Source organism: Tachypleus tridentatus, chromosome 9 (assembly GCF_004210375.1).
Source record: "Tachypleus tridentatus isolate NWPU-2018 chromosome 9, ASM421037v1, whole genome shotgun sequence".
Lineage (NCBI taxonomy): Eukaryota > Metazoa > Arthropoda > Merostomata > Xiphosura > Limulidae > Tachypleus > Tachypleus tridentatus.
Genome location: NC_134833.1, coordinates 94781268 through 94798478, shown reverse-complemented (window position 1 = coordinate 94798478; position 17211 = coordinate 94781268).

Genomic DNA, 17211 nt, shown 5'->3' with positions numbered 1-17211 from the left:
CTGACAGTACATATTAGTATTTTCAAAATGGGTGTGTGAGATTGTTATACACTATTAAGAGTTGCTGATATCACAACTTAAGGTTTCCAAACTGGGATCATGAGATGGCTGAACACGTTTACATTTTTCTGACAGTACAACTTAAAAGGCTTTTTTTTTTGTCTTGGAGTATGAGATAGTTGACACTGTTGAGAGTTGCTGATAATACAACTTAAGGTTTTGGAGTTGGGAATACAAAATTGCTGGTCATTCTTGAGCGGCGAATTATGTTGGTATACCTTGTGTTCTCATTTGTTATTCACTGTTTTTCGTTTTCAAATCAATTCAAAATTTCTGAAGCACCTCATTGTTGATCATTGTTTAAATTTACAACAAGTATTTATGATAAACAGGTGTGGATTATACTCGTTACACATTTTTTTCTTAAATGTTATAATCACGAATGTGTAGGTTTTGCGGGTTTAATTGATAATTTTTATTTGTTTTATTTAAGAGGCTTACATGAACTACAGAATAGAAATCTGTCATATCTTATCTGGTCTGATGAACCCCTGTATTAAACGAAAGGTCTTGTAGACAACAAATATGACAAATATAATGTGATTGACATATTATTACATTTTTTTCTTCGCTTTCACTCATAAGTTCGTAGAATATGTAAAGTCTAAAGAAATTGATGTCTTCTATATAAAATCTCTAAATAAAAATTATATATGAAAATTCTTTCATCCAATTTGAAAACGCTATAATATGAATAATTTAAAGGAAACAGGGTGTTGAAGTAAAATGTTTTAGCTTTTAGAAGTCTTTCGCTATTGGAGCTTTCGTAGAGCATGCGTATGACGACATATTTCTTCTATACAGATAACATTCTGAATATACACAACAGTTTTGCCATCTCTTTATATAATCTTACGACACATACCTGTTATCCAGTTAAGCTGAGGAACCATCATACTATCTCGTATATATATCACTTATCTTATAACAAAATGTAATATGTGCTTCATTGTTTAAATAAAAACAATATGACTAAATACCCACAAGTTATCTTTAAAAGGGTTGTATTTGGGTGACACGTTTCATTACATGGAATTTGTCTGTTCAAATGTATAAATAATGATATGGTAAATATAATGAAGTGAAATCTTAACGTTTTCTAACACATTCGTATGAGTAGCTGTACAATCCATACAAATATCTTGATTTCTGAGTAGAATATTCATTTAAACTGGTTCACTTCTTACGGGTCACGAAACTGGTATGTTTTGATGGTAACAGCTGGGATTCAAAAAAGTAATACGGAACCTTGGTTTATAATTCTACATATCTGTGGTCGATGGGCTTAGCAGTTCCAAATATATATAGATAATTTGCAACGTTTCCTAATTGGACCTTTACTTGCAGAAGGTAGGTTAAGAATACTAAGTTTATAAGTTAATAGAAGGAAGCTGTTTTGTTTTTTGTTTTTTTGGTCTGGAGATTACGAACTTCCTGCTCACCAGAAATCTTGGGAATATAAATGTGAATAAAAAATACCTAAAGGCATACGCGACTAATTTATCTTTTTCACGTGGCTAACAAGTCGAATAATTAGAAAGATTAACTATGCTTTTGAAAATATATAAAGAAACTCTGAAGCTGTTTCCATATTTATTAAATGATGGTAAAAATAAAATGAAATAGCAGTTAGAAACTAACGTGTTTGTGGGGTTAAATAAAATGCTTCTTTCAGTTTTCAATTTGATTAACTTATGTCAGTGATGAAATCACAATAATAATGTGAACCTATATACCTATTAATCTGTCTATTGTAATATTCCCGCAAAACAGTTAATCGTGTGGGTATTTTTCTCTTATAGCAAAGCCACATCGGGCTATCTGCTGAGTCCACCAAGAGAAATCGAAACCCTGATTTTAGCGTTGTAAATCAATAGACTTCCCGCTGTACCAGCGGGGGATAACAGTTAATCAAACTACGTATTGTGCCCCCCGCTAGTACAGCGGTAGGTCTACGGATTTACAACGCTAAAATCAGGGGTTCGATTCCCCTTGGTGGGCTCAGCAGATAGCCCGATGTGGCTTTACTATAAGGAAAACACACACACTACGGAATGTAATACTGTCCTGGAATTGTTTAAGACAATTCAATCAGAGTTTCACAAGTTTACGTGGCCAGGTGGTTAGGACGCTTGACTCGCAACCTGAGGGTCGCGTGTTCGAATTCCCGTCCCACCAAACATGCTTGCCTTTCAAATGTGGGGATATTATAAAATTACGACCAATCCTACTATTCATTGGTATATCCCAAGAGTTATCAGTGTTATACAAAAATAAAACACATAAACAAAACCGAGCTTGCACACAAAACTTACCCCGCATAAAAGATCAATGTACAATGAAAACCCATTACAATTATTTGGTTAGCCAGACAGGAAAGTTAAGTTTCTATTTCTGAATGTCAGATGCTGTCTTTACTGAAAGAATGTCAGTTAATTGTCATTTAGTGAAAAAAAAATCTTGCATTTAATCAAAGCAGGGAAAGTTAAAGTATCACTTGAACGAATCTGTTTAGTAACATCAATACGATTGAAAGAACAATGTGTGTCAGTGCTTGTACGCGTGCTAGCTCATAAGGAAACACAATATATCTAGAACTGCAAAATGGTACTTTTATGTTCATGCGAATGCAACTAAAGTACGACGTTTAAAGCATTAACTGTAAAGACTATTACAGTCCCCCAGAGGTAAAGGGGTATGTCTGCCGACTTATAAGGCTAGAAACCGGGTTTCGATACCCGTGATGGGCCGAGAACAAATAACCCTCTTCGTAGCTTTATGCTTAATAACAAACAAGACAATTAAATCACTAACATAAACAAACATGCAAGGAAACATATTAAATTAATTCTCACCTTTCCATGACTTATAAATAACCTAATACCACTATATCCCAGTATAAATTATATCAGGCTTTTAAAAATCGACAAACAGACGTGATGCTTAAATAAGACTCGTACGAGAAACACGAGTTTTCTCGTTATATAATATACAGCAATTAGATTTAGTTTTCATTACCATAACTTTACACATTTTCGATGTTCCATAGTTAACACATTGGAGAAAAGCAAAAGCTACAGGTTCAAATGATTTAGCTACATAAGAAATTTACGAAGAAGCATATGGCCGCATTTGATTTTTACATTCCTTGATTCTATTATTTTAAAAATTCACAATTTTATAACTATTATTCCTTTCTACGTATTTTAATAACAAACGTCTAAAAATCTATAATTAAGCATAAAGTTTAATAACTCTTCATACACGATAAACGAGTTTATCTATTAGGGAAATAAAGTGTCACACCATTTCAGATTTTGGTGATAGTAGACCCGACACCTTGTTAATACTATTACGGAGGAAAAATAAGTGAAATAATGTCAAACGAAGACAGTTAAAGCGAGAGTAAAGCGCATTTTTTTTTTTTTTTTGGTTGGGACTGACTGTTTGGTAATAAAAACAATTAAAATATTTATTAAAGAGATATCCCCCACCCAAAATACTCTTTACTCTGCAATGTTACAAGTTTAAAAATTCACTATTTTATAACGATGTTTTATTAAGGGTTTGACAAAAACAACTCTTAATCAAAGATGCCGATTATCCAGAAAACAAGTGGTTGTAAGGTTTTTGTATATATGAGGCAGGATTATTACAGCAGACGTCTGTGACTTGTTGGTGATAAATTTTAATAATAAATAAACAGCACATAGTTTACTTATTTATAATATATTAAAATAAGTCGCATGTTTGTTAAACTGTTGGTTATCACATTTGTATCTAGAGCTTTAAATAATTGTCTTTTTTTCGTCAAAATCCACGAGTATGGCTCAATCATTGTAGAACACAACTGAAAAGACGAATTATTGTTCCCTGCGCTATTATTAGAATACATTTTGTGATAAATTCACTTTAAAAATCGTCACGATACGCTCTTCGTAGCTGGACTCAGATATACCTATCAAACGGAGTAGTTTTTCGACGCGTATCTATATCTCGCCAGAGGTCTAGAATGTTCTACAAATATAATTATGCAATAATGCTAAAACAACGAGAAAAACACAGAAAGTTCTAGTAATATGGTTTAATAATGTAACAATCATTATTCATAACTATTGAACTACACAACGAATAATTCTTAAGCAACTACATAAACAACCCTGCGATAAATTATCGCTTCTAAAAATGACTAAATTGCACGCTCGCTCTCTATAGCTATTTACATTTTAACTCTCTTGTACTAAACTTAAACAGAATCAGTCGTGGGTATCTAAAAATGTTAATACACAAAAATGTCGTGTACAGAGATATCATTCATTGTCATTCTATATTTTTACATTCTTTTACTTCAAACCTAAATACAGCAACTCTATATTCTGCTCAGCAGGACTTTTCCTTATTCTTTTACGGCTAAATAATACAACAAGAACATTGTTTGAAGGATTTGTCTATTAAAAACATATCTCATATATATATATATTTTTTTATATATTTTTACTTGTTCTTGTTCATGGGCAGAAAGTGTTATATATATATATATATATAGTATATCACTTGTTAATTTTGTATATATGAAAACAAGTTTTGAACTTCTGCTCAAACATAAAGCACACGCTTCATATGCGGAGATCGAGGGCACAATCCTATCTGTATCCATTTACATGTTTTTGCTAAACAGTGCTTCGGCACCTAAACAATTTTTATATATACATCGTACGTAAAGGACGAATATATATTTTATCTGTGAGTATTGTCTAAGATAGCATGATCTGACGTGCATAATTTTTGTCTTTCATGAATACCTTTTCATACATGAGTTAAAGATAAATTTATCTTAAGCTTTTGTTTACTAAATATGTTTTATAAAACGACTTCTATAACTGGAGTGCTAGCACGTAATATAGAATGCTTTAAACACCAGTCAACATTTTGTCATTCATGGAGAAATCCTGCTGCGTAAGACAAAACTAAATTTAAACTCAATGTGACCAGCTTAAACAATGACTGATATGAGTAATATGAAACAATTAAGCCTGTGAGTTAAAATTACTTCATATTTACCGTGGAAGGAGATCTTATTTTGGTTGATTTATCTTTTTGTCTGTAAATCATTAATGAAGTGAAATTAAATGTTTATTTTTTCCTCTGAATATTAAATACAGGGGGCTGTTTGAAACCAATGTTAATGATCGACAAATACAATAAAGTTTCAGCTTGTCTTTGGTAATACTTGTGCCCGTGGATATACAAATTAAAACCCTTACCCTCTTTTAGCAGCTTACTTAGTTAAAGTGTGATTACACTAAGTAACCAAATTTTTACTTGTTCTTGTTCATGGGCAGAAAGTGTTTTTCCCAATTGCTTATGCCTAAAGTAAATAGAAAAGACCTATTTTTTCTCTTCAAATTTTGCTTTTATGACCTAGGAGCGTGTGATGAGAACATGATAGGATACTATATTTGAAGGGGGCTGATACGTGAAAATTATTTACATTACAGTCCCAAATATGGAAAACCTTCTCACTTCTAAACATTTTTGTTCACTTTTGTATTACTTTAGTAAAATACTTGTAAATCTTGATTCATGTGTTGCTTTATTCATATTAAGACCTTATGTAAATGAAAATGTGCAAATTTGTCCGTTTTTACATAGAGAATAGGTTAGTTTCTAAATTTCATTATCCAGATCACAACAGCAAAGTTTGAAGGGAATAATGGTCATTTTATGTGCTTTTACAACACGATCAATTAAGAAATAACAAATATTATCCAGGAACAAAATTTGTGTTACATAGTGTTTTCTAATTAAACCCTTCTGGAAGTGTTATACAACAGGATTTTGCGACATGGTGTAAAAATAAATGCGTGCAAGCAGAAAACATCTGCAGTGTTGATAAAGCAAAGGAAATAGTGAATCAGGAAGAAACAAACTAGGCTACTTCATGGCCGTCTAACAGTGGCACACATACATTAGAAGGGAAAATTAAACAGCTTGTTACAAAAATTTGCTTTAGAACAAAGAGATTCGTTGCATTTAAAATAGGCACCTTTCTTGATGCTTCACATAAGATAATTCACATAGGTTTAAGTCTGCAATAACGGCGTAAGGAATGTATTCATATACTATTCTCAAGGAACGTATTCAAACGAATGATCGTCTGTAGAAACCAGTATCAGCGATATCTGGTATATGAGAAATGAAAATATATCGTCATTTTTGACGAAACAAATGTCTACATATGTGTCTTGCAGCTTTATTATTAATGTGTTGCTCATGCAACATTTTAAAAATGTACAAAGTAGGTCGCAAGACTTTCTTCGGCGAGTTAGGGAAATTGCAGTTTATTCATTTTCTAAGATACTCAGAGAAATGCATGATATTCATTTTCCAGAATAACGTGTTTGCTATATACCTATTTTTCTCAATGTTGAATTTTTTTCAAAAATTGTAAGATACAAGAAATGTTTTCTTTATATTTTTTATTTGTCTGATATTTAGTGCAAAGTTACACAATAGAATGTGTGCAATAAGTTCATCCTCGGGAATCGAAGTTCAAATTTTAGGGCTGAACCACCAGGGTGTTTTTTATTTGAATGGAACTAGAGTTAGTTAGCGCGAGGGCGCAATAATAAAGTGATTGTTTTGTTGTTTTGAATTAAGCACGAAGCTATACATTGGGCTATCTGTGCTCTGCCCACCACAGGTATCTAAACCCGGTTTTTAGCGTTGTACGTCCACAGACATACCGCTGAGCCACTGGGGGGGCATAATATAGTAATGCCGATGGTGTAGCTCTCTAAGTTTAAACTTATTTTATAATACATAAAGCAGTTTGACAATTTAAAAAAAAAAAATCATAATTAAAGTGAGTTAAAAGTCCCGCAAACCGGCAAAAAATATTTTGTTATGTAATTGGACTTTTGCGTAGGGTAGACAATGGATATATGACTGGAATTTGTCCATTTTAAGATCAAAGGCAGCAGTAATTTATTAAGACATTTCTTTCTTACAAAATTATATTTTTTATATACGGATAAATCGGAAGTTAGCTTTCCAAAACTTCTGTTTGTTTTCCATTCTAAGTTAGCATCTTTGGTTTTTAAAGAGCGTGAAGCCTCCTGTCAGTGTTTGTTCTCATGTCTGTTACTTGACAGAAAGCTTTAAATTTTAAACAACAAGACTTGTAATTTCTCGTCACAGAGAAAACAGTGTGAAGAAAATAAAAAAGTAAAAATGAATGATATGTCAAGAGCTGAAGTTTGCTGCAAAGGTTGAAACAAAGTTCGAACTATGACTTGAACTATAAGAAGACTTCACAGCAAAAAGAAGCAACTTGAAGCTTTCAAAAAACCGAAGTTAACTCCTATTTCAGTCTTATAACACACGATGAGAAGACGATTTAATAAAGTTATATTACAGAAAAGTGAAATGATCATAAAATCGAGCCATGTTACGTGCACTCCTTTTCTCCTAATGACATTCACTTTCGACACAAATAAATCTTAGACATTAACGCAACTATCTCACTTCATATTGGTAGACATCAAACAGTTTTCTTGCATTGTTTAGCCATAGCCGTTTCTAGACTAAATTGGAAATTTCTAATTTATAACACTTACAGTCAGATCTTGGGTTACTCTTCTATAACGGATGTTGGTAGGGTTAAACCACTATTCTTATAGCGTCTCAAAGTCCCCGACGACCCGAATAAATTTTAGTGACAACGGGACTGAACATTCATATTCACAATCAGGGTACCCTAACATCTAAGCAACGCCTGTCTACATGAGAAAGGAGTTTAATAAGCTAGAAATATGACATAATTTAAAAAAAGAACAACGTATCTTTCTGATTTCAAGGGTCTGTTGCCCAACTATTTAGCATAATGTTATACTTTAGAAATATATATATTTACTAATTGAAAATTAAGGCATAATTGTCACTATGTGCTTAAGAGATTCGGGGTTCCAACCTACACTTCCTTTTACCGGCGATCATAGTTTTCTATTCTGATTTTTGAAGACAACAACAGAAGCACGCTTCTATTTTAGAGACTGTACTATGTTGGCACACAGTTTGTCACGATGACTCGGTATGGCGCTCACATCGTAATCTGACCGTCGCGGGTTCGAATTCCCGTAGCACCAAACATGCTCCCCCTTTCAGCCGTGAAGGTATTAATGTGTGACGGTCAATCCCACTATTAGTTGGTAAAAGAGTAGCCCAAGAGTTGGCGGTGGGTGGTGATGACTAGCTGCCTTCCCTTTAGTCTTACACTACTAAATTAGGGACGGCTAGCACAGATAGCCCTCGTGTAGCTTTGCGCGAAATTCAAAAACAAACAAATAATACTGTTACGAACGAGTTTTCTATTTTTTTTCATAGATCTTTCCATGATCCACAGCTAGGCGATTAAGGCGCTTAACTTGTAATCTGAGGGTAGCGGGTTCTAATCCCCGTCACACCAAACATGCTCGCCCTTCCAGCCGTGTGGGCATTATAAAATTACGATTAATCCCACCATACGTTGGTAAAAGAGGAGCCCGAGAGGTAACAATGATGACAAAACAAACAAAAAAAAGATGAACAATTTAAACGTTGCTTATATAAAAAGTTATTTTTATTTCCAAGTATACAAAAATAAAACAATAATTCCAGAAAGTTTTTGGAAAACAATAAAACCTTTCTCTTCTCGAGGGGCACAATAATGTTTTAAACATACAAGTGTAAAACTTTTTTAAATAAGCAAAGAATTAGCAAATAAAAATAGAAGCACCAAAAAGTAATGAAACAAAGTAGGAAGGAGCGAGATAACATTAAGACATTTGGTGGTTCAAAGTGAGTGTGACCATCATTCCATTCATTACTGCTTCGTGTGTTTTCTGTAGCTTGGTAATTGTTGAAACGAAATAAAAGGTTACTTTTTCTGTTGTAAGCTTTGTTTTAATAACTAAGTACAAATATATCTATGAAATAAAATTACCTGACTCTAACGAAATACATGACATCATAAGGGTGACTGATGTTGAAAGTGAGATAAGAAGCTCCGATAGCCATACTTTGGTTATTTGATACATTATAACTATCTGACTGGTAAATGATTGGGCTAACAGACTAGTCTCAAAACCGCTGATTTTAAATTTTGTAAGGTTCATGAGTATTTAGAAAAGATTAGCTATTGATAAAACAAAATTCATGTCTATAGCCCCCTAGTGGCACAGTGGTATGTCTGAGGACTTACACACTAAAAACCGGGTTTCGATACCCGTGGCGGGCAGAGCACAGATAGCCCATTGTGTAGCCCATTTTTGCCCAATTCTAACCAAACAAACAAAAATCAAGTCTATAATTGGATCAAAGCTCAAGTATAACAGAAAGCAAGGGTGGGTGGAACAATAGCCATACTCACTTAAAAATCACACTGTTTGAAGCACACCGTTAGATGTCAACAGGTCATACTTAGTTTGAAATAATGCAAAGATAAATTATATAAGTTATCGTTCTTTCGAAACATTGTGGTATTTTTGAGACATTTTTCGTTGTTTACAATGCTTCAAGAAGAGAGAGAAATATATGCTTGGAACAGCATGTGTAGACCATTGTGATGAAATACTAAAAAAAACTAGCTAATGCATTGGTGACGCTTTATTTTGAAAGAAAAGTCTTTCAAGGATATACTTGAGAACAGATGTTTCAACCGACACTGATACGGCAGATCGTGAGAATGTTGATGCAAACTTCATCAGAGACTGGACACGAAAATCAGATCAACAGACTGACACCGGCATAGCAGATATAAAGTTATAAGAGTTATTTATATTAATTGAAAAACAAACAAACAAACTTACAAGTAAGAGGTTAGTCAATATTTTGATGCACGAATAATATCCAGAAGACTAGAAAAGATACATGTCAATAGGCAGTTGAGTTATCGTCTTCTACTGTAGTTAATCATTGAAGCTTTATTTATTTATTTTTTTGGTTCTGAAAAAATAATAAGTTGAAAAAAGTCGTCCAGTTAAGTGACAAGTCTTCGGAAAGTCGCAAGGATACTAAAGAGAACTGGTATAAGTACTCCTGTTTTTGGTCAGAATTTCAGTTATGGAGTTGAGCTTATGCTGTCAAAGAGATCTGCTGTCAAGCTACTTAGAGAAGTTGTGAACCTAAGATATGATACACGTAGCAACCATGCCAGTGTCTCCCCCTCAAGGTCTAGAGAATATTATTCGCTCGAGCTTCACACAAGTAATCAACGCTACTTCTCTTGAATCGAAGAACATAATTAGAAATTTGATGTAAAACTTATAGTACTAACGAGGATTCAAAAGTACATTGACTGAGCCTAGATTGGTAACATTTGAATAGAGAGTTACTAAAGTGAATAAGATATTTCAATAATACCGTACGGTTTTCCAAAAATTGTTATATTAAACATTGGGATGTACTCTGAACCTCAGCCTCAATTCTTTATTCCAGCCATAAACTTCCTCGAGTTAGTGAGTTGTGTGTTAAACTCGCAATTTAATAATACGAATCCGAAAGAGGCAGAAAATAGAAAAGTCCCAAATGCCGGATCTTTCAGAAGAAAGTTCCTGAGAAGTAACAGTGGCGTTACATTTGCTATATAGTCAAAAGTATTTATATCTTATAAGCAGTGCTTTACTCAAAAACATAACCTTCGTAAACAAACTAATGGTTTTAATTAGGTAAACACATCGGATATCCCAATGTGGCTTTATTATAAAAACTACAAACATCTCATATATGAGTGAGACAAGTATCCAAAAGGTACTACTTTTAGAATTCACTTTGAGTCCATTTAATGATATCGAAAACATTTATTTCTTCGACTACAAGATTAACAAGCTAGATTGGTTAGTTAAAAAAAATCAGATTCCTTTGAGTAATTAAAACATCAATGTTAAGTTGTTTTCTAATTGCTTAAGGAAACTGAAGTGTTTTAAAATTTTCCGAGAAATACCTGGTTCATTAATTAAATAATTCTAGCTTAACAAAATGTTTTCCGATAGGTTTGAGCTCGTAGATGCTTAAATAATAATTTTATTTATTTTTAAAACATTTATTTTTATCTGTCAAAGCAGTACTAGGTGACTAAAAAATCTCACTGAAATAGTACCTCTCTACTTCTGACTCATGAAATATAATAAAAGTTTCGAAAACTACCAATTAACCTACTCTATTTGAACTTATCTTTTATATGACTCAACTGTTTTTATACACTTTCCAGAAGATTTTCGTCACTAACCCATGCACATCATGTTACGTCAAAACTCCTTCTTGCCAAACAACAAAATAGAAATTTAGAATGTCTTACATCAATGCTTCATTTCTGGGTTGTAAGTTCCCGGTACAGTTCTATTTCACAAAGAAAACAATGTTACATTGAACTTTCTTAATTGCTACTAATCTAAACCTTGACAATTAACAACATTAATATTAAAAATGGAGATTACACTCATTAAATCATCAATTAAATCTGTGAAACAAAATTTAAAAAAACCAAAAGTTTTGCCAACAAAACATTCTTTACTCATTTACTGTCCCTGAACTTTCCATTCCCCAATATTTTTGTTTTTTTCTCTGACTTATTATACAAATATGGGATGACTCTAGTCCTTTATCAACACTAGTTATCATATTTCTTGGGTGGATGATTGAGGGAATCCATTGGTGGCCCTTTATCTGACGAAACTCTAAGACTAGTCTCGATATGAACCTTGAGCTGTTCAACTGATTGTTTACTTGTGACAAAGTCTTTTATTTAGTAACCAGTTGGTTATTCTGTTGTTGATACACGTCCAAAGATGATAAGCAGTTGAGAGTAAGAAACTTCTGAAAGTATCCTCGCTCTTAATAGTTAGAAGTTAAAAAGATTTCACTTATATAGGAAAAGTGTATGTGAAAGTTTTAAAAGTGTTCTTTTTCTTACATTGTTTAATAATATGACACTCTCTAAAATAAAATTATTACTTCATTTTTAGATTTAATTTTTTTAAATATTCACTGAATGCAATTTCTAGTTTTATCAATAGTGTGAAACTTGTAGAGAATTGCATGAATTTCACACAGTTTAATATAAACAAATCTTCAAGAGCTTAATTATGGCATATGATCCAAAATTAGTAATTTTATCTCAACAGATCGTAGCTCACTATCTGCTGGGCCCGGTATGGCCAAGCGTGTTAAGGCGTGCGACTTGTAATCTGAGGGTCGCGGGTTCACATCCCCGTCGCGCCAAACATGCTCGCCCTTTCAGCCGTGGGGGCGTTAAAATGTTACGTTCAATCCCACTATTCGTTGGTAAAAAGAGTAGCCCAAGAGTTAGCGGTGGGTGGTGATGAATAGCTGCCTTCCCTCTAGTCTTACACTGCTAAATTAGGGACGGCTAGCGCAAATAGCCCTCGAGTAGCTTTGCGCGAAATTCAAAACAAACAAACACTATCTGCTGTAGTTTCTTACTTTTAAGTATTTTAATATTTTACCAATAAGTTTTCAAACAATGATTATTGTTATAATTGTTTCTATTGTTGGATAGATTCTCTTAAGTTATTCGTTACTAAGAATAATTCAAAGCTTTATCCGTTTAATTATGACAAAAACGTTTTATTTCTTTAAATATGAATTAGATTACTAGTTTTTATTGGTAAGCCAATAACGGCAGTGAACGTTAATGCAACGGTTTCTATTTTTCTCTTTTTTCGCGTTATACACAACGTACGACGTATCTTTTATAATTTTGTCAAGAACAAAGACAATATTCCAAAGCTAAACAAACTAACTAGGTTAATTAATAAATAACTACTCCAGATTAAATGTCACACTAGAAGACTCAATACTGATATATCCTCGCTTAACTCGCAATTTATATACTTCTGAAACTGTTTTAAAGCTTTGGAGGAAATTCTGTGCGTTAATTAAACTACTTGCTTATCACGTGATGTCAAATCTCCCTTTGCCTAATTAAAAGTACAAACTTCTAAATTAAAAAAGTACAACAATATATAGATTTAGTTCTAGAAGTAAAGATTTTGTTATAATCAAGGTGTCTTTTATATTCTAATAAGCACCGCAAAGATAAAATAACATGTAGATTTAACAAGGATCACAATCAAAATTTTGTTGCTATGGAAATGTAAATAATGGTACTGCTAAAATCTTATTTATCTATTTTACAACGAGCTCCCAATTTAATAGTGTTCTTTCTTTTTGTAATCAGCTACAGAATGATTGTGTGAATGCTAAATGAACACACTGATAACAGCGATTGTGTAACTTATTTCTATATGCATGATTATGCACAATGTCAGCTATAGTACCACAATAAATCTTACTGTGCTTCGACATTTGTTTGTTTTTTAATTTTGGGGCAAAGTTACACGAGTACTATCTGTCCTAGCCCCTAGACTGGACTAAAGTGAAGGAAGCTAGTCATCACCACCCACCGCAAATTCTTGGGCTACTCTTTTACCAATGAAAGAACGACCATCTTTGGTGTAATGGAGGTTCGAACCCGCGACTCTCAGATTACGAGTCGATCGCCCTAACCACCTAGCCATATCCGTCAAACTGTTCATGATATGTACTAATTTAATTTAGGGCTACTTAATGGCTTTACTGTGTTTTACATATTTCCTTTGAGCTAAAACATTGGCTTTTGATTTAACTAACGGAAACTAAAGTCAAAAGTAATGCAAGTAGTTTCGCTAGGATATATTTTAAATAATCAGTGATGTAGAGAAAACCCACTTGTAGAGAAAATTATATATGTAAAAACGGTTCGTGTGGGTTGAGAAATTTTTTACGTAGAGGAGCGAACAACGTTTCGGTCTTCTTCGGTCATCGTCAGGTTCACAAAGAAAGAAAGAGGTAACTGACCAGTAGCAAACCACATGTTTGAAGGGGGTTGTGTAACTAAGTGTAGGAATGTAGAGGGCGTGTTCAGATCTTTGAAAATATAATTTTATATTATTTATTTTATTATTATTATTTTTTTTTTAAATATAGGTATAAAGGTGTTCCTTTGTATTGGTTTATTTTGGGCATATTCAAACATCTAAGGTCGAAATGTTGTTCGCTCCTCTACGTAAATAATTTTCTCAACTCAAACAAGCCGTTTTTACAAATATATATTAAATAGTTAAACTACAGAATAAAAAACAACATTAAATGAAGTGTTCATGGAGAGATGATCAGCTGGTGGCACGTCACTAGTCACGTGTATGTTTGTTTGTATGTGTGCTTATAGTGACATTCATTTCAACCCGACGCTTTCTTAAGGAATGAAATTTATAATTTTGTTTTGAAATAACAAATGTAAAATGAGTCAAGTTTGAACTGAAAATGTCGTCTAGCTCCAGCCTAAAATAAACTAAGCTTCTAAAAACTTAAAACAAAAAAATTGTTTAATTAGTCTCAGTTGCTCTTTCGTCATAGATAAAGTATGTACTTAAGTGTATAACTCACAAATTTGTTTTTGATCTCCTCCCTCATATAATGATCGTTTTCTTTGTACGCCTTTCGTTACACGAGCAAGGAAGGTTAGCCTCGTTCCCACTCTGGCTGCTTTACAGTCATTTTATTACACACTGAAAAAATACACGAAGGAAACCACTAAAACAAGGGGCTTAGTTACAGTAAGTGGGCGTTACAGGAATGTGATTTGAGCAAAATTCGAATTAAATGCATAGATTACCTATAACAAATGGAATAATGAGATGGAAATTCTATTCTGAACAACTGTCGTTTTACTATGATATAAAGCAATCTTTTCTTTACATCAAATCAATATGTTGCTTTTTCTCTCTACCAACCACAGTAAACGCTGATGTTTTTTGCATTTTATAATCCAGCTGCTTGCACAATAAACTCGCACAAAAGAATCCAATCGGTTATGAATATTTACAGTAATTTGCTACTGAATAAAGCAAGAAGTGATTTACAAACTCTGTATTGTAAAATTCGAATAATTATTTCTGGTAACAAACAAAAACAAATCTAGATTTTTAATCACATTCCCCTGTTCGGCTGTTTCATTTAATATTTGTTTATATTTTAAACGTACTTTAATACAGACAATAGGCCCGGTATGACCAGGTGGGTTAAGGCGTTCGACTCGTAAACTGAGGGTCGCGGGTTCGAATCCCTGTTGCACAAAACATGCTCGCCCTTTCAGCCGTGGGAGCGCTATAATGTGACGGTTAATACCACTATTCGTTGGTAAAAGAGTAACCCAAGTGTTGGCGGTAGGTGGTGATGACTAATTGCCTTCCCTCTAGTCTTATATTGTTAAACTAAGGATGGCCACTTGCGCAAACCGTATTGCAGATTTGCGCGAAATTAAAACAAACAAACAAACAAACAAAATACAGACAGTAAAGTTTAGTGCACACTTTATTCGACCGAGTAAAGCCAGGCCGCTTAGCTCAACATTATCGTTTCGTCAGCAGTGGTAATGTGTCGTATTACATTAAAATACGTTCACTGAAGGAACGAAGAAACAAATATTGCAAACATCAAACTCTGTCAGAAGTGTCGGAAAAACTTTACTAAGGAAAGACACAGTTGCTACGTTAATGTTAAAACTATATCCGCATCAAACATTGCTAATTTGAAAATCTTCGAATTATGTTGTCTCACTAGAGAAAAGGGACGAAATTACGTTTCAATGTAAAATGACAAGAATGACATAAGAGGGCTTTTAAGATACTGTAAATGCATGAAACTTCATTGAAATTCAATTAAACTTCATTTACCAAGTACTTTCGTGTTTCAAAAAGCTGATTTAGTCAAATATTTTTTTGCTATTTCATATGCAACGATGATTGATACATTTATAAGTGTCTGACCGGTAAATGTGATATTTTAACAAATATTTGTCAGTTTTCTTCTAGTATCTTAAATGAATCCACTTAGTTTTTATTTTAAACTAAGTTATTTAACTTCTCTTATGCTATACTTAGCATTAACTTCTGATCAGTCCCGATATGGTTCGTGGGTTTGAATCCCCGTCACACCAGACATGCTCATTCTTTCAGTCATGGGGGCATTATAGTGTGACGGTCAATCCAGTTATTCTTTGGTAAAAGAGTAGCCCACGAGTTAGCGGTGGATGATGATGATTATCTGCCTTCTCTCTTGTCTTATACTGCTAAATTAGGAAGAGCAGCGCAGATAGCCCTCGTGTAGCTTTGCGCGAAATTAAAAACAAACCAACCTTCATAATCAGAACGCAATATAAATATACACCTCATAATGTGAATAACAAATTAAATGTACTATTTAAAGTATATTTCATATCAGTATTAAAGTGATTATGTTTTAAATCGCTGTTAACGCTCATAATGGCTCAGCGGTTAGACAACAGGTTTATGATGCTGAAAACCGAGTGTCAATACTTGTGGTGGCGACAGCATAAATAGCTCACTGGCATTTTTTATTATTAAATTTAAATACCTAAAGATGACATTTCTTATTATTGAACTGAAATATGTGAAGATGGCACTTTCTATTATCAAACATGTTCGCCCTTTCAGCCGTAAGGACGTTATTATGGATACAATCGATCCCACTATTCGTTGGCAAAAGGGTAGCCCAAGAGTTGTTGGTGGGTGGTGATGAGAAATTGCCTTTCCTCTAAGATAGCACTGGAAAATTAAGGATCGCTAGTGCAGACAGATCTCATGTAGCCTTGCGCCAAAATAAATAAATAAACAATTTCGAAAAGTTATAATTTTAAAAAAGGTCTAAAGCAGACTCTAGATTGAAATAGGTTTAAACTTTGATAAAAGTCAATTCCCTACTACCACTACCACCTTCAAGATTTACCGCTGAGCCACTGATCTACACTCGATTATATTGTTGTAATTGTTTTAAAATATCTATGAGATTGTGTACTTTTTATTATATTACTTCCTAGTTTGTATTGAGTGTATTTTAATTTCACTCAATTTTATGAGAAACAAAGTAGTCCTGTAGCGTAGTTTGCTCTGAAAAAGGGCTCTGTTGCATGCTTAAATTGTAATGTGTCAAGTATACCTCTTCTGGCAAGCTTTCCCTGCTCTATCTACTGTACAAGTAAAACGGTTTTCTAGTATACATTCAAACAGTCCGATTGCACAAAAGTCCAAGGAC